Genomic DNA, 25,870 nt, shown 5'->3' with positions numbered 1-25,870 from the left:
TGTGGGATAATGGTGGAAAAAAAAACATAAAGCTGGGTGAAGATGAGTTTATTGTTATGGGTCCAGTGGAGAGTCTAGGTTTAATTAGGAAGTCTGCACAGTTTAAGAAAAAGAAAAAAAAAAGATGTCAAAAGTTTGAATGATTGGTTGAAGCATTTGTGAAAAGATGGCTCACTGAAACAGCATTTGAAATGTCTGATATCCCTTGGTTTAGTGTTGATGAAGAGATTTTAAGACTCAGGGAAATCGCAATGCTAGAGTGTAAAATCTAATCCTCCACAATGGGAAGGCCCAGAAGACACACCCTTCACTCATCCTATAATACACATATTGGTGAGAGGGGACCAGTGCATCTGAAGAGTTTTGTTGTCGTCATCCTTTTCCTTGTACCAGACCTTAGGGTCGGAGATGTTGCTGCTCAGTCGAATGAATTAAATTCAGTGGGCTTAATTGGGCCCCAACATAGCAAGAGCCAGGTAGCATCACTAGATAGCCAACGACAAGGAGATCATGGTTATCGTAATAGGCAGCATAGGCAAAGCAATGTACGTAATGGCCTGACCCACAATGGGCAGCACAGGCAAAGGACATTTTATGGTGGGATGACTCAGATGAACCTTTGGTACTGGCTAATTAATCATAGCATTTCCTGGCATAAAATAGAAAAGATGCCTACCAAGGTTTTGTTCGATCTGTATAAGCAGGAAAAAAAAATCTCTAAGAAGTGAAAGGAAAGCTCCATTGGATCATGCCAAAAGTGACGTGGCCCCCAGAGCCAATTTCCAGACTTGAGCCAATCTGCAGACCCTGAAGTTCATGGAGAGAAGGCCAGGTACCCCTGAGAAATGTTAGACCATAGTACTGACAGAAACAGCTGACTCACAAGCTAGAGGTTTTCCGGCCATGCTGGCAGGAAAGCTGCAGAGAACGGGTCAGTTCGTGTCCACAAGCGCAGCAGAAAGGGCTGTTCACATCATTGCAGACCAAGAGTGAGGAAGCAAAATAGGAACCCAGTATAGGAATAACTTTGAAAGCCCCACCTCTAGTAGCTTATTTCCATCAGCAAGGCTCCCCCTCCTAAAACAGTATAGCCAGCCTAGGGCCAATTTGAAACATGAGCCTATGGAGGACACTCCAGATTCCAAACCAAAGCACTAGTGAGACCCTCTCTGAAATCATCAAGCTTTCCTATAGATCCATTGTTACTTACATTAAATTTTTAAGGTAAGTCATATTTTTGAATTTTTAAAAGATCAAGTTTAGCAATGAATTTAGAGGTGATTGTTCTGTCAGAGTGAATTCAAAGAACTGAGGGATTTGTAAAAGTCATTCAGAGTCTTTTTGAAAAGCATCACTTAAAGAACCCATGGATGTGGACAAGTTCTCTGGTGGCAGGACTTGACAGGTTAGTTGAGGAAGGTCAATAGGAAGGCTCTTAAAGATTCATCAGAGTTACATGACATCTACTCTGATTTGATCAGACTCTATCTAGCTGTGTGTGAGAAGTTGTTTCCTTAGAAAGTTTAATGTAGCTCAGCTAAATATCCTAAAATATACTTTTGCACACCCTCAAATCTCCAGAATAATACTAATAAGCAAAAGAAACTGAAATTCAGTCTAAAAATGAAGATGGCATTATCTAAAGCATTACTAAGTCAGTGGTATCTTCCTTCTGTTCATGAGAATTTAATGACATTTCCAAATATCATCTGTATTTTACCTCATATTGTAAGTGACTTCCCACCTTTGGACCCCTTCAGTGCAGACAGCCTGATATATTCTGTCACATGTGGCCTTCCTCTGCCTTCATAGAGAGCACAGAACTTGATTCTGTTTCAAAATAGCCTCCTATGTTTTCCTCCCTCTAAACCCATGGAAACCTAAGCCTGAAGATGATATGAATATCTAAGCTATTTTCTCATTACCAGTAGGATAACAGGAACACAAAAATCACCCACAAAACCATCTTTGGGTCGTTAGCTATTTTTTTTAAAGAAACCATTTCCTGTTCATTTCCTTGTTTCTATGTGATTACGATAACGGCTGCCAAGGCGAGAGGCTGCTTGACCTCCAGCTTTTCATACAGGAGGATTGTATTTTGCTGAGTAAAATGCAGCAAGCTTCAATCTCTATGATAAAAATTCAATATTGATTTTTAAATGATGCTTGGTTAGGGGGCATATATTGCTGTGGGATACTTTGACCCTTAGACAGGAGCAATTCACAAATGGAATCGAGATAGCCTTTTTGGGATTGAAATGCTTCTGAATGGTACATTCTTTATAACACCAAAATAAATCACCAGTGTGTGAATAAATTATTGATTACACAACTTTTCCTCCATTGATTTGAACTTGAATATTTCGGTTTTCAAAAACATAGCATAACATCCAAATACATGATAGCCTAGAAATGTCAACTCAGATTTAAAAGTAAAAAGAATTCTTTGTTTCTGATAAACAGTTGAAAGCAAAAACAAAATGCCACACATTTTTAAAAGAATTCATTTGATGCCAATGGTTTTAGCATTGGCTTTTCCATGAACTCAGAAAAAATCTACTGGGGAAAGCACTCATTTCATGAGATACCACACATGACTTGAGAAGATAAGTTTAACCATCCGCTCTTGATCCAACCAAAAATTAGGAAGTTGAAAGCATCTCTACCTCCACAAGTACTTACCTGTGCTTCATAGACAATGTGCATAGCCTGTTTGTGGACCGCAGCCCAGGGTCACCGTTATCACCTTCATCAGCATCACTGCCACGGTGAGCGCAGCACGACTGGAGCCTGGATTTTTCATGGGGTTGAGTCTAACAAATGAGAGTGCAAATGTCAAATATGCTTTCCAAAGTAGAACGAGCAGCTGGCACTGGGTCCTTTGCTTCTGAAATACTGCTATCAACATCAGCAATAACATAAATTTCTAGTGTTGGGCATATTTATGTATTAAAAGAACAAAAAGTGTCACTAATGGTGAAAAGCTGGTGGAAATTATTTTTAAAGGAGATCTTGAGAGCTAGAACTGGCGTTAAAATCTTATTAAGTCCTAAAAAAGTACCAGTCACATTAGGTGATGTCATGGCTAGTTGTAATTATCACTCTGACTGTGTCTTGACTCAACTAAAATTGAAGTAGTTGGATACGTTTGTGAAACGGCTCTTGATTGGATCATTTGAGGTCAGAAGACCCACCCTAAATGTGGGCCACACTTTCTGGTGACGCCCTACATAAAAAAAACATGGGAAAAGGAAGTGTTTGCTTTCGTCTGCTTGCCCTCACTTTCACTGGAAGTCCATGTAGCCTGCTGCTGAGGCATCCTTTCACTGGTGCTAGAACCTACTTCTTCATGATACCAGTGTAGTATGGTTGAGACATCCAGCCTCATGGACTTCACAGCTACTGGATACTTGGCCTTTATGTTTGGAGACAGCCAGAGTCAAATTAACTGGGCCACAGCCTATAAGCTTCTGTGACAAATTACACACACACACACACACACACACACACACACACACACACCACATTTTATCACTTCCTCTAGAGAAATCTGTCTACTACAGGTAGATTAGAATATTTATTGTTCTAACCATGCTTTTGTGGTATGGGCACTATTAGGACTGTGAAGCAGAATCAAATGCCAAATGTAATTGATACAGAGATAATTCTATTGCAAATTCAGTAATTCTCAGACCTTGTGGTAACATGTTCCTATCAAAGAATCTTTGAAGGAGTACTTCTGTCTTCATGGACACAGAATGTGAATAGTTAAGCAAGCTAAACATCAGTGCTTTTGTGGCATTCTTGGTGTAATTGCAGCATACAGTCAAGGCTGAAAACACTCTGCTAATATAATAAGACTATCCACAAGCTATGAACTAAGAGACAGTGATGAATCCTATGGAAGGATAGTCAGCCTCAATACACAGGGAGGGGCTTGGTCCTGCCTCAACTTGACATTCCAGACTTTATTGACTCCCTATGGGAGACCTTACCCTTTCTGAGGAGTGGACGGGAGGGTTGGGTGGGAAAGAAGGGGGAAACAGGAGAAGAGGAGGGAGGGGAAACTGCCATGGTATGTAAAAATGAAAGAAAAACTTTTAAATAAGAAAAATAAGAAAGTTTATGACTTAAGGATTAAGGAGGGGACACCTCTTTCAGACACAAAGTAGCTAGTAATTCCAGAGACTCTATTGACAAGTTCCTGGAGCAGCCAAAACAAATGTTTGTTTTTGTCCTCAGACCTATCAACGAATGATCTGTCTCAGCCTGTTTGCAGCTAATTCATAGTCCAAGAAGGGGGTTGAAAAACAATCATAAGTGGCTATAACTTCCTGATAAAGACTTAGGATTGCATTGATATTTCCTGCAGGAAATATCTAAGCTAATTTCAGCATAAAAATACACTTAAAAGCCACTGGGCAAAAAGCAGGGTTTAAGGACTTGCACTTTCACTTTGCAAAAGGGCCTTGCTGTTCAAAATAATTCAATAGCTGATATTTCAAGAAATGTAGGGAACAAGATGAAGAGCTGGGTCAAGATGAAATTTTATCACAAAAACACAACTCATCTAAAGGTTGGGAAGCAAGATGTATCATTTAGATAAGAGGTCAATAATGGAAAAGAGTGTCTAGAATTAAAGAGTATCTCAAGAGAGATATAGGAAGCAGTAGCAGAAGGGGTGGGGGGAATAGGACTATGTGGGCACTTGGAGCCAATAAGGGAAAACAAGATTCCAGAAGTGGGGAGTGTTCACCTATTCAAACACTAATGAGAAATCAAGAAGGATTCAGACAGAGGAGTGTCCACTGTGATTGGCTAAGTGGGTATCACCACAACTGGGGGCATTTTTTGTGTCTATTTTATATCGTTTGTGTTCTCTATTTCATGTGTTCTGTCAATAGATTAAAAATGTCCTGCTGCATTTGGTGGGGAAACAAACTGCAAGTCCTCACTTAAGTGTATTTTATAATTTGCAGCTGAGATGTTCCTTTTTAACAAGCGCTAAAGCTTAGTTTGAGGGGCACTGGAGTACAAATCAGACAAAAAAATGAACTAGAAAAAGAAAAATATCTAAACTTTAACTTGCAGTTTTGAAAAACAATTGAACGGTATCATTGCAGTTATATCTTGACTCAAATGCATAATAATATGGTGTACTTTAGACAGTTCCATTTCTTTGCATCAAGTGTTTATAAATCACATGATGTGCTTGAGAAAACTATAATTGGAGATACATTAGAAGGCATAGGCTGTGAGAGCATTGATGATAATTGTTCTACATAATGTATATATAGCAATTATATGACATTCTGGATAGCAAAATGTAGAAGAAAAACACTGGCTACCAGAGACCCAAGAAAAGGCAGAGGGTCGAGCAAGAGATGCACATGGCATTGTCTGGACACCATCACTCATCTATATGATATTGTTATGGCAGAAATAAGACATGTGCATTTGTCAAAATCCATAGAGTTTATACTAAATTTATATGCATATGAAACTTTAAAACTAATCATGGGGGAGCTCTTAAGAAGGAGCCCAAGGAGAAGCGCAGACTAGGACAAGAATATGTGAACACATTATAAACATATGAAACAATCTCACTGTGGAGAGCGTAGGCCAAAGGTCTGAGCTAAACATTTAAAAATGAGTGTAGTATGCAAGACAGAGAGGAAGACTGCTCAGTAGTACTGTGCTCTAGCTGGTTAAGTTGTCTTTTGTATCTGGATACAAAGCTAAATGTTTGTGATTTTGATGCTAGCACAGATCACTACTGGAACCAAGCAATCAGTGGTCATGCGTGGTAGGAATAAGCTTTTGTGTCAGAGTGGGAGTTCACAGGAGAGCAAGAGGGCAGTCTTTTATGATCCATCTGATAATTGATTAAAATATGCATATCAGGATCCTTATGATTAGATTAATATAAGTAAATGAGGGCATACACATAAGCATACATACATAAAATTTTGTGCCTATAAGCATTTATATGGAGCAGTATGACTACATGAATTTTATTTCCCCCTCATCTGAGAAGATCTGAAAGTAATAAGCCCTAGTAATAATGAATTTATCTAGCACCAAAACGAATTCCTTCTGCAGTAGGTAGTCCTTTAGTAGGAATGTGTACCCCAGAAAGGCTTGGGATTTTAGAGCAGTTTCTAGATTTGGGATCTATTGTATTGACTTAACCAGAAGCACACTTCTAGTCCAAAACTCTGTATACCAAAACTCAGATTTCAGAGAACTCTGTATCTCAGATTTGCGGATTAGAATGCTCAACTTCTGTCAGCATTTAATGAAATAAAGCATGGTTGTCTAAGGACATGGTTTGTTCTAAGACTGAGCAAAACAGAGAAGACACGGCTTTAGCATACTATAATGTCAAAAATAAGAAAGAGCTCAGAAAAGGAGAAGCAGAAACTCTCTATTGGTAAATATAAATTAAAGGGCTGCAGAATCCAGTCAAGAGTACTTTCTGTACCAACTCCTCAAATCTATAATGCTAAAATTACTCTGAAACTCTATTATGCATTTTATGGAATCATGTGGGGTAAGACCGATGTGTGTGTCATTTGGATGATGATGTAATAAGATAAGCCATTTCCAAAGAGAAAATGCTTGTTTGTAAGACAGTTGGCAATGGTAATCATGCCTCTCTCTGCGGTATTTCACAACTACACTTTTTCAGGCGCTCATCACAGCTGTCAAGAGCGAAAGACTAGCTCCACAAGCTGGTGTTTATTCGAAAGGAAAATGAAGTCCACAGCATCTTTTCCTCAAATGCACCTGACCTCAAAAAATATACCATGTGACTGAAGGTTTCCCCTTAGGGAAAGAGTCCTACTTCTATGAAAGGAGCTCCTGGTGGAGTGCTGTCCTGATCTGGTCTCTGCTGTGATCCTGTACTTTCCATAGAAGTGAGTTCCACTTCTTGAATACACTTGATTGTAGCTTCCTAAACCCCAAAACAGAAATTAGCAGCTTTCACCAAGCTGAACGTGTGGGCATCATACACAGACCGATTGTTACATGAAAGTCAAAGGGAATTCAATAGACTACTGAGGTTTTGTAACTGAAATTAATGTGTCTGCTTCTAGAAGATTCAATGTCAAAGTTCCAAAAGCCCAGCCACCTTTTAACAACCTGCAATGTTACAGCTTAAAAACTTTTTTCACTGGGGAAAACCACATGCTCTTTCTTGTCCATTAGCCTATGTTAGGTAAGTAGCTAAGTACCTGAAGCCACCCTGGCACACAGCTCTGATTTTGAGGGTAAAGCTGCATCTGGTTCACATGCAGACTGAATCTTGTCTCCAATGGGACTCACAAAGTCTCTTCTTCCTAGGTTTACACAGGAAGAGACAAGAGCTTTGCTAACTCTATCATTTTCTTATAATGTTGCTTGCATACAGGTCCTGACAAGTTATTGTACTTCACTGGCGTTTGAGTTGCCTTTTTGACACCTAATTCTTGCAAACTTGTTTTACAAACTTGAGGCTTAACACACTAGACAACAGAATATGATATAAATACATTCTGAGTATTACAATGTCATGCTATAACTCTTTAATATAATTACAGTACAGTAATAAATTAGTTAACTTCAGACAAGTAGGTTCGTGGCATGTTTCAGATATGTACAGAGCAATAAATATATTTTACAATGTGTCTCCATTCTCAACTTCTTTTGGAACTAATAGACCACAGTATGCTGTCAAGCACAAGACTGAACTTTGCATATCATTTTATATCATCCTTAACCTTCTTACGATTAGTACGTAAATACCGATTGTGAGCTGTTATTTGTTGAACTCACTTTAAAGCATGCATTTCTCTGTAGATTGAACAGATGTTTCATCATTTCTTGCACTGTTGATTGAACATATGCTACATCGTCTGTTCTATTCAATAGCTTCGTGCTATATTCAATGTATCTCCCAGTTTAAGTTGATTTAAGTTTAAATCGAACCTTAAAAGATGAGACAATAGAACTGAATACTGCACCACAATTAAAATCTTCATGGAGAGCTGCAGTCGGAGCTGTTAGGATACAACACCATGTATTCTGAAATCACAGGCCTAAAACTGAAAGATGCTGTAGCCTAGGACATATGCTTCAAGCCTTTCACTCATGTTTAATTAAATACACTATTTCATTCCATTACACCGAATAATGACCACAGCGTATTTGAACACCTGTAGCTTCCCTCCATCAGAACTCTCATGACACACGAGAGAGTTCCTGCAGTTGTCTTGAAATACAATTTGTACTCATCACTACCAGGCAGTATGTAGCTCTCCAGCCTACTGCCAGGTCCTCCACCTAATGCCTTCGTGCAACATATAGCACAAAACTAACAGTGGAAACATGTTGATAAAATCTCTTTCCATGTATCAATTTTCGTAGATTTTTAAGCATTCAGTTTTATGCATTAAAATATTACTTTGCAAAGGGTAAATTTCACAAGAGTGACTAAAAGCTTGCAGCACACAAAGAAGGTTTAAACTCTCACCTAGAGACTGAAAGCTTGCCCAGAAGTTAAGAACACTAGTTGCTCTTCCAAAAGACCCAGGATCAATGCCTCAAGCTATATGGTGACTCACAACATCTATAATCTAAGTTCCAGAGGCTCTGATGCCCTTTTTCAAGTCTCCATAGGCACAAACATGGTACACAGACAAACATTAAGGCAAAACACCCATGCACATACAATAAAATTTAACTTAAAATAAAAACTATCAAAAATCCCTACCTTTAGGTGTGGTGGCATATACCTATAGCCCAAACTACTCAAGAGGCTAAGGTTGGAAGATCACTTGATCCCAGAACTTCAAGACCTAGAAACATAGCTAAATCCCACAGCAAAAACAACAACAATAATAATAATAACCATACAAACACACACAAAAATGCTACCTAAGGTGATATTTTAATAGGCAATGACATCAAAATTACTTTTTATTGCTTGGACTGAAGTAAAATGACAATTCTGATCATCATTAATCTCTAAGCTAGCCATCTTCAATTTTTCCAAAAATATAGGATGTACTCCATAAATTGATCCCTTTTAGTTAACTTTGTAAACCATCCCTTCATATTCAACACCACTCAGAAAGTCCCTTGCTCTCTGCCATTTCAGCTGTTCTCGGCTGTTCTGTCTTGTCCCAACACGTCCGAGATAAGAATTTTTAGGCACCAAGAAAAATTATGGTCTCTTTCACCTTCCTCCTTTTTATATTAATTTCTATAATTCTTCTAAGAAAAAAACAGAGAGTTCTTGTATTTAGGTGAAATAATTTATGTTCAACTATCCCCTAAAAGATGTGCAGTTATTTATATCCACACAGAGATAAATGGGTAACAACAATCTTCTCCTACCTCTTGAAGAGAGGATTTGAAAAGAAAGCCATACAATAAGAAGCATTGAAGAGAATGGGAAATGCCCCTGAAGAGAAACCCAAGTCTCTCTAACAGGTTTGCCTAGCTTTGGGGCCCTAAGTTTCAGTGGTCCCCCTTAATACTAGTATCACAAGTTCTACTACCTTGGTTTCAGTTTTGTCACGCAGGAATGAGATTAGAGGACATCCTGCCAACCTCCCGGATCTCAAATGCTTTGTGTCCACTCAGACACATGTCACATGCCACAGTGGGCAGTGGCAAAGCCCATTTCTTCGTTATGGTGAGTGTCGCCATCGTCTACTCTATTCCTCCCCCACAACGCAGCTCTATGGTCTCTGGGCTTCTTCCCATAATACAGGAAGAGTGCAATTACATGTGTTTTCGGAATGACTCATTTTCTGATGGTAATGATCACTATTTAAGTTAATTAAGCAGGTTCTTTTGAAGTCTCATTTCACTCACAATTAGTGTCAGGCTGTATACTTTTTAAAATAAACTCCCAGCAAGTGGTGTGAGAAGAAGGGATGGTTTCACTGTACACTGTGTCTGTCTAGTTTCAGGGCATTGCTCACCACCTGTTCCTACTCTCTTAATAAGCAGCTAAGATGACGGGTGCCTAGAGATACCGAGATTATCTGAGCTACCTCTGAACACAGAGTTCTGAATCCTGGTCTGGTCGAAACCTGCTATGACAAAAGCCAAGGTTCTCGAATGTTCTCCCTCCTTTTAAACAGTTGAGTTTCCAGTTAAGTCTCCACTCAAATCCAGGCTCAATTTCAGAACTTCAGCAACATGTCCCAGTAAGCAGTTAAAGTTAGCAGGAAAGAAAAAGAAGCTGGTTAAAAATAAGACTCGATTTTATACTAGAAATGCATGGGGTGATGGAAATCCTTCGGTTGGAAAGCAGGGGGCACAGGATGGCCCAGGGGAGGTGTGTGGATGTTCTGGGCTCTCTAAATGAATGTCTCTGTCTCAGTTACGCTGTCTACTGCCATGACGAAACACCATGGCCAAACAGCAAATAGGGGAGGAAAGAATTTATTTGGCTTACACTTCTAGATGATAGTCCATCATTGGAGGAAGTCAGGACAGAAACTCAAGCAAGGCAGCATCCTGGAGGTAGTAGCTGATGTAGAGGCCATGGAAAGGAGCTGCTTACCACCTGGCTTTCCCTGGCTTACTCAACCTGTTTTCTTGTAGAACCACCCAGCATGGAGTGGGCCCTCCAACATTGATCACTATTTGAGAAAATACCACACAGCTGGGTCTCGTGGAGGCATTTCCTCAACTGAGGCTCCTTCCTCTCTGATAACCCTAGCTTATGTCCAGTTGACACACAAAACCACCCAGTACAAACTCTGCCACTAGACTCAATCACTATCTTCGCCAAAGGACTGCGTTTCTGCTACTTATAACAACTGAGCTCAGAGTGTTGAATTTAAACCGGGATTTTTAAAAATCATTTCTATTATTTTTTTGAGATTATAATGTAATTACACTATTCCCCCCTTCCCTTTCCTCCATCCAAACCCTCACATAGAACCCTCCTTGCTCTCTTTCAAATTCATGGCTTCTTCTTTTAATAGTTGTTACATAAGTGTGTGTGTGTGTGTGTGTTCTTAAATATATAAATACAACATGTTCAGTTTATAGAATGCTACTTGTAAGTTTCAGAATTTATCACTTGGTATTTGATAACCAATTAGTGTGTTCTCCACTGGAAAAACTATTTCTCCTGCTTTCGTGTGTCCTTTGTTGCCTATAGTTCTTTGTGCAGGGTTGAGGTCTCCTAAGGTCCCCCCTTGCCACCCAAGCATGTAATGATGTCTATTGGTATCATCCTTGTTCATCTCATGCTCGGGCAGTCATGTTGGTGAGAATTTTGTGGCTGTGACTCTGACTTTGCTAGGAGACATAGTCTCACAGCAAACTTCCTGATCCTCTGACTTTTCCATCCCTTTTTCTTCAATGTTCCTTGATCTTAGATTCTTGAGTTTTTTATAGATGTATTCATTGGGATTAGTTTACACAAGTAACCTGGGTTACTTACTAATATGAGTATTTCTTCAGGACTTTAGAGTTATTATTTTAGCCACTTGGAATGATTTCTGAACCCTCAGAAAAATCACTGATGAATCAATAAAGAGTTGAGTAGTATATTTCTGCAATGAAATTGGCCATGTATTACTAAGTGTTGACATATCATGTATGCTGCAAGACAACATCTGGGTGGTACAAAGTCTCCATTCGAAGCACTTATTGTAGTTCAGAGAAGAGTATGATAAAAAGTTAAAAGACCAATTACAAATCTCTAACTTAGAAGAACCTTAGAATTTTCAATGCAACATAAGATTCGATGGACCTTTGATTTTCTTTATGACCTTTTAATTGTGGCCACAGAGTGCAGGAAGGCGCAGCAGTGCCGTTCTGAGCATCACTGGGTACAGCAAGCCCAGCATGTGACCGCTCACTTCACAATGTCTAAGGTATCAACTACGACTCTGGTGGGAGAGAGCGCAGTGAGGTTTGTGTGGTCCCTGGAAGGCATGAGCAGATGCCCAAATGTGTGGGGTGGCAGTTGCTTCTGAGCTGGTGATGTCTTAATTAGCAGACTGAGAAGTTCTCAGTCATCTGTTCTAATGTCTCCCTAACGTAAGAATCTTTGGTCACAGTGTCCGATGACCACAGTTTCCACCTGGACATGAAAACATTTGCAGACTGTAAGCTTAGGGGAAACCTAGCTCACAGTTGTTGAAAATGAATGAGGAAATGCATGTGAAGCACAGAGCACAGTGCCTGGTACACAGTAATTGTTTAATAAATGTTATTGACTGATTAATAAAGATAGTAACAGCCTATTTTAATAATGAGATCATAATTATCAATGACTCAGGCCTGGCTCATCTGACTGACAGTAATTTCTTTTAATATTTACATGATATACTCTTATTTACAGGGTAGGGAGTATGCCTAAGTATCGGATGATAGGTATGGGTGTGTTGTGTAACCATACCTACAAGCTTTCTTGATGGTGTTCAACTGCTACCACTCTGAAAGGTGTCAAGCTCAGGGACTCTAATGTCCATGCCCCCCACCAAAAAGAAAGCTATCCTAATCCTCTGGTTCTAGAATATTGCCAGACTTGGTGCTGGGGTGGCTTGAAAAGCCCTTTCTTCCACCTTATGTTAAACATTGTCACGTGATCACTAGAGTACTATTACTGTACTGACAGTCCCCAAAAGTCTATCACTCATATAAAAGATTCAGGTCACCAAATGGGATCATCTTCCTCATCCTCTAGGTATCCAAGGCTCAGGCATTAATTGCTTCTAGTATTTAACCTTACTTGGGCAAAATTAACATGTATAAAATAGTCCCACCAGAATAAGCCACTGTTTCTATGTCCACTATAGCAAATTCCCTCTGGGTGCAGAAAAGTATGTGAAATGTGTAGTGTCTACACAGAGTTGCAGCCCCGACTCTGTAGACGTCTACCACCTTTATCACACAGAGCGGTTCAGTTACTGGTAGCCCCAGCTGCTTGATACCCACGATGCTAATGAAAGGATAACTCTGCAATGACTCTGTCAAAAATGATGTAATTCTTCAGGTCAGAAGTCTGACAGGTCTTGCTAGACTGAAAACAAGAAATCAATAGAGTTATGATGCTTTTGAATGTCCTAGGGGCCAAATCCATTTCTTTGCCTTGTCCATCTTATAGAGGACTCTTTCCTTCCCAGATTTGGAATTCCTTCCGTCTTTAAAGCCTGTATAGCTGGCCAAGTGGCTGTCACCTTTCTTGATTCTAGCACTGAGTCTTCTTTTGACTCCTCGTCCCTCTTATGAGGATCCTTGTGATGAGTTTAATCCAAGATAATCTTCCGATTTTAAGGTGGGTTGATTAGAAATTTTAACTGCATATGTAACCTAGTTTCTTTTTGCCATACACATGTGCAGGCTGTAGGAGTTAGAACACCACTGTTATGATAAACATAAAATAAATAAGTAAAATAAGTGCATTATTTATATGCACAGTTCTACAGCTATTCAGCTTCCCCCATCTGATAACATTCTACCTTATAAAAAAAATTGTTCCTCATGCTCAAGTCTGTTTCTGCGTTGTGTGTATATGCTTTCAAGGCTGACCAGTTTGCATTTGGACAACAAATAAATGGCCTCACCCATGGGAGAGGCTAAATTTCCTTCTCCAAACAGTTTTTAGTGGCCTAAAGTTCTTGTTCTAGGGGTAGAAGCCCATGAAATTTTCCTCCTTCCACATTAGCATGCCCATTGATATTACCATTGTTTTGGTCTTGCTTTTGCAGTCATCTCTAGGAGCGATTTTTGTTGTCGGTTGTTTTTTTACTCTTGGCTCTTTAGCTCTCTGAGGGGTCCACCACCCAACTCCCAACAGAGGCTTATCCTTACTTATAAATGTCCAGCCTTAGCTTGGCTTGTTTCCTGCCAGTTTTTTTCAACACAAATTATTCCATCTTTTACCTCTAGGCTTTTTCTTTCTCAATTTCTGTATATCTTTCTATACGTCTTACTCCATGGCTGGATGTGTAACTGGATGGCTAGCCCCATAAGTCCTCCGCTTTCTCTTGCTCCTAGATCATGCCTCCCAGATTTCTCCTGTTTATTCTCTCTGCCTGCCAGCCCAGCCTCTTCTTTCTCCTGCCTTGTTATTGAAGGCTCAGCTCTTTTAGACAAATCAGGTGCTTTAGACAAAGTAACACAGCTTCACAGAGTTAAACAAATGCAACATAAAAGAATGTGGCACATCCTTGCATCATTAAAACAAATGTTCCACAGCCTAGGCAAATGTATCACATCTTAAAATAATAACCTATAACCGATGCTTTTTCACAGAGAGCTTCCTGGTATTCTAGCTCTTACAATCTTGCTGTCTTCTCTTCTATAATGTTCCCTGCATCACAGTTACAGAAGCTGTGGTATAGATGTCTCTACTGGGGCATGACTGTGAATGATCTGTTGATTTCAGTATTGTGTGCAGTTGTGGTTTTCTATAATGGTCTCCATTTTCTGTAAAGAAAGGCTTCTTTGATGAGGGGTATTTGTGTATAACTCGGTGTGTGTGTGTTTGTGTGTGTGTGCATTTGTGTGTGTATGTGTGTCTGTATGAAACAAAATAATCAAAGAAAAAGAGGCTATCAACTGTGGGGGATGGGAGACATTGACAGGAAGGTACCTGGGAGGGACTAAAGGGAATAAATGGGGGGAAGAGAGTAAAGTAATTCTATTTCCATTAAAAGCATATTTTTAAAAAATGATGCTTAAGATCTTTATCTGGAATAAAAGCTTTTGAATTACTTTGGTACTTGGAGGTGTGTTCTATGCCATGTGATGAGGCCTTTGAATCAGCCTCTATGAGCAATCAAACACCAGTTCCACCCCTTACCCTGTTTAACACATGTCTGTTTCTTCGTGTGCAGAATGAGCATGGCATGAGTGCCTATATCATAGACTTTCTGTTAGTCTGAACTGAGTTACTAAGCACTGACAGCATGGCAGAAGATGGCAAGCAGCCAGGACGTGCTGCCTGATTTGACCTGATTCACATCCACATGCAAACAACCCGAGAAGTGTCTCTCCCAGGCAGGATGCCCACTTCCAAAGTAACATCTTGTTCTGTGCTCAGAGCCTTAGGAAGAAAGCTCTCACAACTTATTTTCTAATCCATCCTGGTACACTCTTTCATCACTAAACTAAAAGATAATATCAGGCTTCCTGATTCAATCCTAGAAGCCTGGGGAGCCTGCTGGTTTCCTGCTATATCTTATGGATTGATATATGATCTCTGCCTTCAAGCAAATGGCCACACTATGAGATCGTCAGACAAAGCTGGAAACGAAAATAGCCAATGTAACAAGAGCAACAAAAATTCATTCATGCATCACCAAATAAAGTGGACCTCAAAAGCAAAGGGAAGAATTCCTTATTTTAGCCAGTTCTGCATGCTCATCCCTAACTCCAAGGAAACTGTACATGATGTTGTCACTCTAGACAAATTCTCTACAACTCTAATCACATAATTATCAAACTACATCACTGAATCTTTGTAGACTATTCTGCTGTCCATGGGTTGCTTCTAGAAACTAGATACCCAACTCATCTCTGTGGTTTTACTTAACTGAAGGAGTATCAAATATTTAAATCACAAAAACAATCATAGACACACATGACATTCTGCATCAATAACTAAACAGTCAAAATAGTAAGAATCACAGTGAAGCCCCTTTAATTTTCACTGTGATGAGCAGTGTGGTAAGTGACCATTCTCCTTTCTAGCTACTGCTAAACTGGAATCAGGAGATCTATCCCTATTTACACATTCAAGTGTTTTGGCAGTGAATCCAAACAGTAATTCAAAGCACTTAAAAAAACTACCTGACAATACCCAAATGTCAACTCCATGGAAAAGAATTGCAAAACTAAGGGTCTGTGCTTAATCATAATCATCAAATGAAATTAAATTCCATATTATCAAATACAATGATTTGTCTCCATGTAGTAAGCTGTGTAATTGATAAACAGGCTGTCACTGTTGCCTACTCATGTACAATATGATTAAACCCAGTCTGTGGATATTCAATCTCTTTTCTCAAATCTGTCAGAATATCCTAGATGAGGAGTCTCCTATCTGAAGTTCTTACGGGTCCAATGAAATTCATTTAGTGTAAAAAGTATAGCCATATTATGACACAAAATCTTTCATTTTACACATTGGTTTCTTTGGGAAATACCAAAGTTTAACAGCATATTATAATTGTTACTGCCATATAGTGGGACTCATATCTGGTTGTAAATAAAATAATCTTTCTCCTTGGTCTTACATTTGTGCAACACATCTGATACATTTTAAAAAGCAATGACTTACCCAAGAAGCATAGAGTCTCAACCCAATAAGTCACATAATAAAATCTTCCATTTTAAGTGGCTTTTATTTAGGTATTTTTATGTGGTTAAAGTGGATTGTTTTATAAAATACAAAACGCATCCAGATTGTTCATTAATTTGAGATATTTTCATAGTTCCAACTAAGATCTATTCATTGTTTTAGTAACTAGGGACACAGAGGTAAAGCCATAATATAGTTAAGTTAGGGTTTCAGACTTTTTTTGTGGGGACTAGCGGTCCGTGTAGACACCAAGTGGTCAAGGGGCTAAGAGTAAGAGGCTAAGCCCTCTAGACGAACTCCCACACATAACAAAGCCCAGGGACCATCTGAGAAAGGGAGGCAGAAAGAATGGAAGAGGAGGATGAGGAGGGGCGCTATGAAATGAGTTTTCTCTGGAACTGACATGACTATCACGCTCTTGAGCTCACAGCGGCTGTGGTTACCTGCACAAGAGCAGCATAAGAGCAAGCCCAGCCCAAACTTCCAGCAGAGACAGCAATAACTTCCAGGCCCCATCCCTTACTGAGGAGCTATTAGGAGCTGATAATTGCTGTGGGAAGGACCCTCATTCTTTTTGGAGGATGTGTCCACTGGCAGGTTCCCATTCTCAAGTCAATAGCCCTACTCCCATACACTTATGGGCAGCACTAATTGGACACAGCTTGTTATAAAAATATGAAAATCAAAGGACATGATGTCAGGATGAGGTCTTGTCAAGATTTAAGAGGAGAATTTGTAAGAGGGAAGTGGAGAATGGATATGATCATATTTTATTTTATACATGTATAAAATTCTCAAAAATAAAGGAAAAACGTAATTGATAAAGGAAGTTCATATTTCAAAAGAGCTGATATAGCTACTCAGAAAAGAAGGAAAGAGGGCCAAATCTACGTAGTAAAGCAACTAACATTTTTTTTTAAATCGTGGCATCTTGTTGCTTAGGAAAACCACAAAAATCTATATAAAGCTGAGGATGGTTTTCAACATCTGATCCTCCTGCCTCTACCACCAGAGTGCTTGGATTATCAGCCTGCACCATTGTAACTGATATCAGCCAATTAATATTTTTAACAAACAGGTCAAAAGTAAAGATAGTTTTGAGATCTTGTGTTTAAAAAAATACTGGAAGTTAATAAACTGTTGAAAAATCAAAGATACAAAACTATAATAAGAGAGGTTGAAGTAGAAGAAAAACATAATCAACAAATGTAATAAACAAAACAGAATTATTGGGCACAAAATAACTCAGACAAGAAACTGCCAGAAACTTAGAAAAGCAAATCCGACAATTTTGAGAACGTTGGTCTCATCTGACTTTGTTTATAAAAAAAGGAAAAGCATCATGAACTTGAGACTGTTTCCTCCTCCTTTTCCAATCAGTGGTCACGTCCTCTCGACGATGAGACTTTAAACAATTAGGAAAACATTTTGGTTTCCAGCTAATGGACTTAATCGTGATTGCCATTTCAGGAAAAGCACTTCATTGGCTTGTAGGCATGCCAAGGGCAGAGGGGAGGGGAGGAGAGCTGAAAAGGCATAAACTGGCTTTCAGTCACTGAGTGATAGCCTTCCTCTAATACTCAAATACTTGAAGCTGCTTCCATTCAGAATGAGAACACGCTGGCCCAAGAACAACTGTTGTCTCAGCACCAGCACTGGGGAGCTCGGCACTGTATTTACTGTGCCGATGCCAAGCGTTCATGGGTAATGAGGAAGCACTCCTTGAGAAAATACACATATACTGGAGGTCCACATAGAGAGAGACTTGTTCTCTCTTCAGTAAGCATGTTGCAGCCTTTCACAGATTTTTCTCCTGCTCAGTACCCTACCACCCCTGGGTTTATTCTCTGCCCTTGTCTTCACTCATGAACAAAGCACAGTGGAGAAAGGACTATGACCTTGGGTCAGCCTCCCTTTGCCACAGATATCTTGAGTCAGCAACTGGTTATTTGTGGATCCTGTTTTTCCAGCATTTACCCTAACATTTGCCCTTTACCAATGCTTTAGCTGTTTACATAGACTGGAATATGTTATTGCTTTATGTAAGGAACTCACCTGCAGATGTCATCATCTCAAGATTTGCTCTGGATACTGACATTAACCCTAAATAGAAAAATAATAACTAAACTAGATATTACGTCTGGGTTATAGGTAATTAGCCTGGAACTAATAATTAATCTTTATTACTGCTAAATTAATCTATGTTTAGTTTTCTTAAAGTAACATCCAAATGTCTTCATTATTAGGCTCATTACATGAAGCCTGCTTGTATTTGACTAAATTGCCTCTCAATATTTACTTATTTTATTATTTTATTTTATATATAGAGAGATTTTCCCTGCGTGTGTATCTGCACATCACATGTGTGCAGTGTCTGCGGAAACCAGATTCCCTGCAACTGGAGTTATAGACAGTTGTGAGTCGCCGTGTAGGTTGGGAGAGTGGAACTCCAGTCTTCTGGATGAGCAGCTACTGCTCTGAACCCCTGAGCCATCTCTCCAGCCTCTCTGAACCGTTTAATCACTGTGTAGGCGCTTTTATAATGAGAAACTAGAAAGTCATAAGCAAACAATAATAGAACTCTGTGCCTTCTTTTCTGGAACTGAGTACCCGAGGTTAGGTAATACTTGCAGAAAATCTCTATACTTCTTACAATTCTGGAAACATTGTGTCAGTGTCTTCTGTGTTCTTCTTGCTGCATCAGAACATGCCAGAGAACCACATGGGAAGACGTCACCTGTGCTAGCCCATGTGTCCTCTCAGCATCATCCTATACCTCATCATCCTCATCATCCCCTTTCTCTTCTCCCACTTTCATTTCTTCCATTACTACTGTTTCTCTTTGTCCTCCTTCCCCTTCCTATTCTTCTTCTTTGGCTATTGATTACATCATGGGACCTCACCTGGATCATCTTGCCTGATCCTAATCATCCTCAGAAAGGTTTTACCTTCAAATGGCGTTAACATCCGACTTTGGGGATTAAGTCTTAGCATAAATTTTGGAAAGGAAAATTTCGGACTATTGCAGGTCTGTTTTAGAAAAATGTATAAATTAGAAATAGTTTTAGTTACAAGTAGCAGAAATCTTAACAGAATTAAAACATAGGGATCTGACTTAACAAGACTAGATACAATCCAGCCCAGAACTGAGTTAATGACTCAATGATGAGTCATTGACATCAAGGAAATGGGCTTCCTCAAATTTCTAGCTCAATCATCCTTGGTGTGCTTCCAATATTCTTCAATGAGGCCAATGGCAGTTATCAAAGATCTAAACAAGAGTTCCTCTTACAACAGCAGAAATTTTCCAGTCTTATAAGTGTACTTCATTCTCCACAGTGGTATCACATGGTCAGTCTCAGAGAAGTCATTAGGAAGAAGCAACAGGGAGTCACAATCATTTCTCACCAAATATAATTTACATACTGTGTTAATTACTTTTCTATTGTTACAATAATACAACATGACCAAGACAACTTATAGAAAGAAGGGTTGATTTGGGCTTATGGGTCCAGATTTTTAGGAGTCCATAATGACAGGGACAAGATGGTTGCAGGTAACACACATGGCAGCCGGAGCTGGAAACTGAGAGCTGGGAGCTCACATCTCAAAGCACACGCTGGAAACAGACAGAAATGGGACAATATATGGCTTCCAATTACACACATCCTCCAACAAGATCGCATCTCCTAAACCTACCCAAACATTGCCACCAACTGGACAACAAGTATTCAAATACCTGAGCCTAGAGGGGGCAGTCTCATAAAAACCACACACCCTGAAGCAGGGTGAGCTGGCATGTATAAAAGGCAAACAACAGAATTTCCCACCAGTATGTATGGCTATTTTTGAAGTCAAATATAGAACTCAATTTTGCAACTTGCAAACTACAGTCAAAGGGGACAAGAAAAGATGATTTTCAGAATTTGTATGTCCCTTAAATTTATTATGTTTTCAGGTCTTCTGATTTGGAGAAGCACAGTATCTATAACAAAAATAAATAAATAAATAATTGCCACTTTCCATTATCCTCAGCAAAAGAGAAAGAAAGAAAGAAAGAAAGAAAGAAAGAAAGAAAGAAAGAAAGAAAGAAAGAAAGAAAGCCAGTTCAATCTAAATGACACATGATTAGGATCTGCAGACTTTGGCACTTTTGGAACATAAAAGAATCTATATGACGTAAGGACCACTGGGAGGAAATCGGGTCATTGAGGTGTACCTTTGGACTAGATACTGGTACTTAAGCCACTTCTGATCTCTCTCCCTTTTCTTCCTGGTTGGTCATGAGGTAAATTCTTCATCTATGAGTTACCAAGGGGCCATAGATACAAGCCAGTGGAGAATTAAGCATTTAGTGTGCCACTAAATGCCAGCCAGCCTTTTGCTATCCTGTTTTCATATTTGTCCTAAATATATGTGACAACGTATATCTATGGTAAATAACACATAGAACTTTTATTTGTGACATGAGAATGAGGACCAAAAAAATCATACTACAAACAAAAAGAAGAAAACCCTGCTACAAGGATGCAATGGGATTAAGTCAGATAGATAAAAGATTTGTCATCATAGTGATGAAAGGGTTTAGCTCTCCTTAGGAACATCTTGGATGTATGGAGGCCTTGTGAATGGGCATTGGAGACACAGACAAGAGTCTTCATGTGGTGTGTTTTCACCAGAATACCATTTGTTCCAATATAGTGGGTTTTTTAAAATCAGGATTGTGATTTTTCATATATTTAGGGAAACTGGAGGAAAAAATTATAAAATCCCAATAATAGTGCTTTTGAGGTTGCTCAGTGGAAAAAGCAGCAGCCTAACATAGATACCAGGGCTTCCCATATTGTATCAAATTTTAACCTTGTACACACCCAGTCATGCATAGGCATAAGAGGGTAAATAGTCTCTCTGCCCTAACAGTTCACTTTGAGAACAGTTTGCTTTTTGCTTTATTGAACATGCACCCAAAACTAGTTCAGACCAAATCAACCTCTCTACCCAGACATAACTAACACAAAAATATAAGATAATTTTGATGGTTGTTAAGGAGAGGATAAACCTTTCCTAACTGTTCAGAAGGGGTGTGCATTCTTCTCAAGTAAGGTGAGGGTGGTAGACTTCTAACGCCTTGCTACATGTGTTGTCCAGAAAGGATGTGCATTCAGAGTTTGTGCAGATAAGGTTTTCAGGGTGCCACGTGCATTATTTGAAGAGGGGTATATGCACAGCCCAAGCCAACTGGAATCTCACGCTGATAAATGATTCCATATGCTTGTCTGGCTCACTCTGTCTCAGTCTCCCAAGGGCTGGGAATGCAGACCTGTGCCACCATATCTAGTTCTGCCTATCTCTCTCATTCTATGACTTTCTGTCTTGACCCTAGCTTGTACTTCTTTTAACACACAAACAGATACCTGAGCTAATGAGCCATGAGGCCAGGAAGCAGATCATGGTGAATACAAGAGTTCCATAGTAATTAGGCACTATGTCTTTGAAGTCAAAACACCCTGGTACATGTTTGTGTATAACATTTGTATCTTTTTCCATCCTTAAGTGCTACCCTGGGTATCTCTTTTCAGAGGGATGATAACTACCAACAAGACAATACCAGTCCATACAGCTCCAGGTTCTACCCAACACTGCACTGAGTTTCCTTTTCTGTTTTCTAATTAATACCTTCCATCACACTCTCAAAACTAGCAGGTTAGGGGGCTGGAGAGATGGCTCAGAGAGTAAGAGCACTGGCTGCTCTTCCAGAGGTCCCGAGTTCAATTCCCAGCAACCACATGGTGGCTCACAACCATCTGTAATGAGACCTGGTGTCTTCCTTGCCAGCAGTACATTGTATGCTTAATAAATAAATAAATCTTTAAAAAAAACTAGCAGATTTTCTCTAAGCAGCTATTTCATTTTTTTACCACCTGAAAGGTTGGGACTGATTTTTAATAGCAAGTCTAAGAATTAACTTCTAGTTGCCATTCTAATTCCTAAACACTATATATATATATATATATATATATATATATATATATATATATATATATATATATATATATATATATATATATATATATAGAGAGAGAGAGAGAGAGAGAGAGAGAGAGAGAGGATGATCATTTCTTGTTGATCTCAATTCAAGTTCTTCCCAGATGTGTACCATCTAGATAAGTGCCTTCAGAGAAGATGGGTGCCTCAAACTACCACAGACAAGAAGAAAAGTGTTTGTGAGGAAGTTGCTATACGTGTTACCTGAGAGTTCTAGAAGTTATGTTTAGAACGGGTGTCCCTGCTCGACCATGTTTGCAGAACGCTTCACGTCTCTCCTCTCCTAGTCACGTGCAACCAAATCTGTGACATGTCTGAGCAAATTGCAGAATTCAAAGACATGTTCACAGAGTATTCATGACCATGTAAACAATCACCCTTAGACAGCTCATCTTTTCCCTGTGAAATCTTGGCTCAGGGTGCTTCTGGGTCCTACTTGTTAATATTTTCCCAGTGAGTCAAAAAGTGAGGAAGAGAAAATGAAATTTTCTCCTTTTAGAGAAAATAAAAATGGGGCGGGATTTGTCAATAGATTGAAGCTCTTTAGACAAATCTAAATATAGTGGTGTTGTTTCAGGAGCTGCTGGAAGGATAAAATCAGAGAAGTTCTACCTCATACCCATGTTTCTGAGCTCCTGTCTCTGGGCCGGAGAAGAAACCTCAGACTCACTCCAGAACCTGAACGAAGAGCATCTTGTGGGCCAATCCCTCAGTGAGGGAGGGGAAAGAATAAAACAGCCATACCTCTAAAGAGCCCCTAGTTTGGAAGCAGAGACTAACACACTACATGGGATGATAATTAAAATCCCATGTGGAGAGAAACATACCAGAGATGTCTACAAAATATTTTTGTCTCATCAAAGTTATAACGCTGGGGAAGTTGGAGAAGGCTTCTCAGAAGTAGTGGCACGTGCCTGAAAATAAAGGGCTCCAGGAAATCTATGCCAGGAAAGTCTAGCTTTCCTTCCTGGTTTTCCCAGAATATCTCCAATGCTACCAGCCCAACAGCATATTTCTTTAGGATGAATCATGAGAACGTTAGGCATCTGCCAACTGCCATCTCTAATAGCCCGTCTAAGGAAAGCAATTAACTCACAATTTTCCTTTATTATCGCACTCATGCGCATAATTAAATATCCTTAACATACTTATTTCATGGCATTTTATGAAGAATGATAACGCTGCATTGCCTTATATTAATGATAATATAATTGACTGCCAGTTTCACACGCTTTGATGTATTCTTCCAAAAAATCATTCTAAAATTAACGTTTAATGTCAGTTTAAGAGTCGACAAAGCCTCTTCTTCTGAAACACCACTTGCCTTTATTTCACAGTGGGACAACATCTTGAAAGGCTTGCCTTGGGTACATGTTTTCAAAATTACTATATATGTGCAATAATATATATCATTAAATTTCTTATCATTTGATATTTAATGATATATGTCATTAAAGAACCTCCTGGTTCCTCAAAAAAAAATTCTAAGGGATTTTGTCACTTTTCACATTTTGCTTTCAACATATGGTAAGTAGTCTTTATCAGAAAATCCAGACCCAGAAGCTTTGGGAACACCAAAATAATGCTCTGAGCAGAGAACCCGACACCACAAAGCTATATCCTGCTCAGAGTTATTCAAGATGTTGTGCAAATTAGCTTCAACTGAAAGAGCTATAAAACATAAAGGAGAAAACATAGAAAGAGAGAATATTTAATTATTATATATTCATGTGTGTGATCTGGTATTCATAAAGAGTTATATTTATAATACTATGTATAAACTATATTGTTTCACATATGAAATTCACACATATACATGTAAACACACAGAGAGATATTCACATATGGTGTGTATGTCAATATAAAGATAGAAAGATTCCTTTAACCTTGTCTTAAATCTCATCTCTGTTTTGCAAATATCAAAAATTATTTCTTTCAAATCTTTTTCATGAAAATCATTTGTAGCAAAATGTAATGTTCTAGCCTAAGAGTGTAGCTTGGTGGTGGAGGCCTTAAGAGCATATAGGACGTCCGAGGTTTCATGTCCAGCATGGAAACAAAATGTTTCATTTCTGATACAATTCACCAGTGTGGTGATTTGAATAAGAATGGCCCCCATAGTACTGAATACTTGGTCACCAGGGAGTAGCCCTATTTGAAAGAATTAGGAGGCTTGGTTTTAATGGAGTAGATGTGGCCTTGTTGTCAGATGTCACTGGGAGTGGACTTTGAGGTTTCAAAAGCCCAAGACAATCTGAGTGTCTCTTTCTTCCTGCTTTCCTGCAGATCCAGATGTAGAAGTCTCAGCTACTTCTCCAGTACCATGTCCGTTTGAGCACTGCCATGCTTTGTGCCATGATAATGAACTACACCTCTGAGACTGCAGGCAAGCCTGCAATTAAATACCTTCCTTTATAAGTGTTGCCATGGTCTTGGTGTCTCTTTGCAGCAATAGAACGATTAGTAAGACACCCAGTAATATATCATAGTCACCATCCTGGCTATACCCTACAGGGTCACACATAAGAGTTTTTAATTCATTTTAAAAATAACTGTCTATAGTCCCACTTGCAATTTATGGATTTTGAGCCTCTGTTTGAATCTGACATCAGGTAATAACTATTCCTATGGTTTGATATCTTTTTTTAATATGAACTATATTTTATTAGACTGTTGGGTTACTTGGTTTTCATATTGTGGGGGAATAATCTAAAACCAACAGACTTTTCACAAACTCTGACTGACCATGCAAGAATCATACAAATAATCTTTCAGGGGGCCTCCAGCCTTCAATCCACACCTGTTCTGAGGATTTAGGTTTGTGAGACAGAGTCATTATTGCCTTCTCCTCGTGTATCAGTAACTCTAGTCACAAGGGACATGACTGGTCCCTGGGATTGCCATTACAATGGCATGGTGAAGTAGTTCTCTGTCTACTTAGAGAAGAGACAGGAAATTGTACCGTTAGAGAAGTCCATCTCTGCTATGCTTTCTCATACTCAATCTTCTGACTCTAACGATGATCTTTAATTTTCAGATGTGTGATCCCAATGTGCATTTCCAGATGCTCAGTCCAGATGCTCAGTCCAGATGCGCAGTCCAGATGGTCAATCCAGATGTGCATATCCAGATGTGTCCCAGATGTGCAATCCAGATGTTTGGTCCAGATGTGCGATCCAGTTGTTCATTTCAGGTGTGCAATATATGTATTGTATATTATGGAAATAGAAAACACTATCCTGAGTGAGGTAACCCAGACCCAAAAAGACGAACATGTGATGTACTCACTCATAATTGGTTTCTAGCCATAAATAAAGGTCGTTGAGTCTATAATTTGAGATCCTAAAGAAGCTAAATAAGAAGGTGAACCCAAAGAAAAACATATAGTTATCCTCCTGGATATGGGAAGTAGACAAGATTGCTGGGCAAAAAATTGGGATCTTGGGGGTGGGGTGGGAGGGGGCTAAGGGGAGATGGGGAGAGAAAAGTGAGAAGGGGAGG

The sequence above is a fragment of the Alexandromys fortis genome, unplaced genomic scaffold, assembly GCF_014885135.2.
Source record: "Alexandromys fortis isolate MF-2015 unplaced genomic scaffold, M_Fortis_MF-2015_v1.1 scaffold_37, whole genome shotgun sequence".
Classification (NCBI taxonomy): Eukaryota; Metazoa; Chordata; class Mammalia; order Rodentia; family Cricetidae; genus Alexandromys; species Alexandromys fortis.
Note: the sequence above shows the minus strand (reverse complement) of the source record.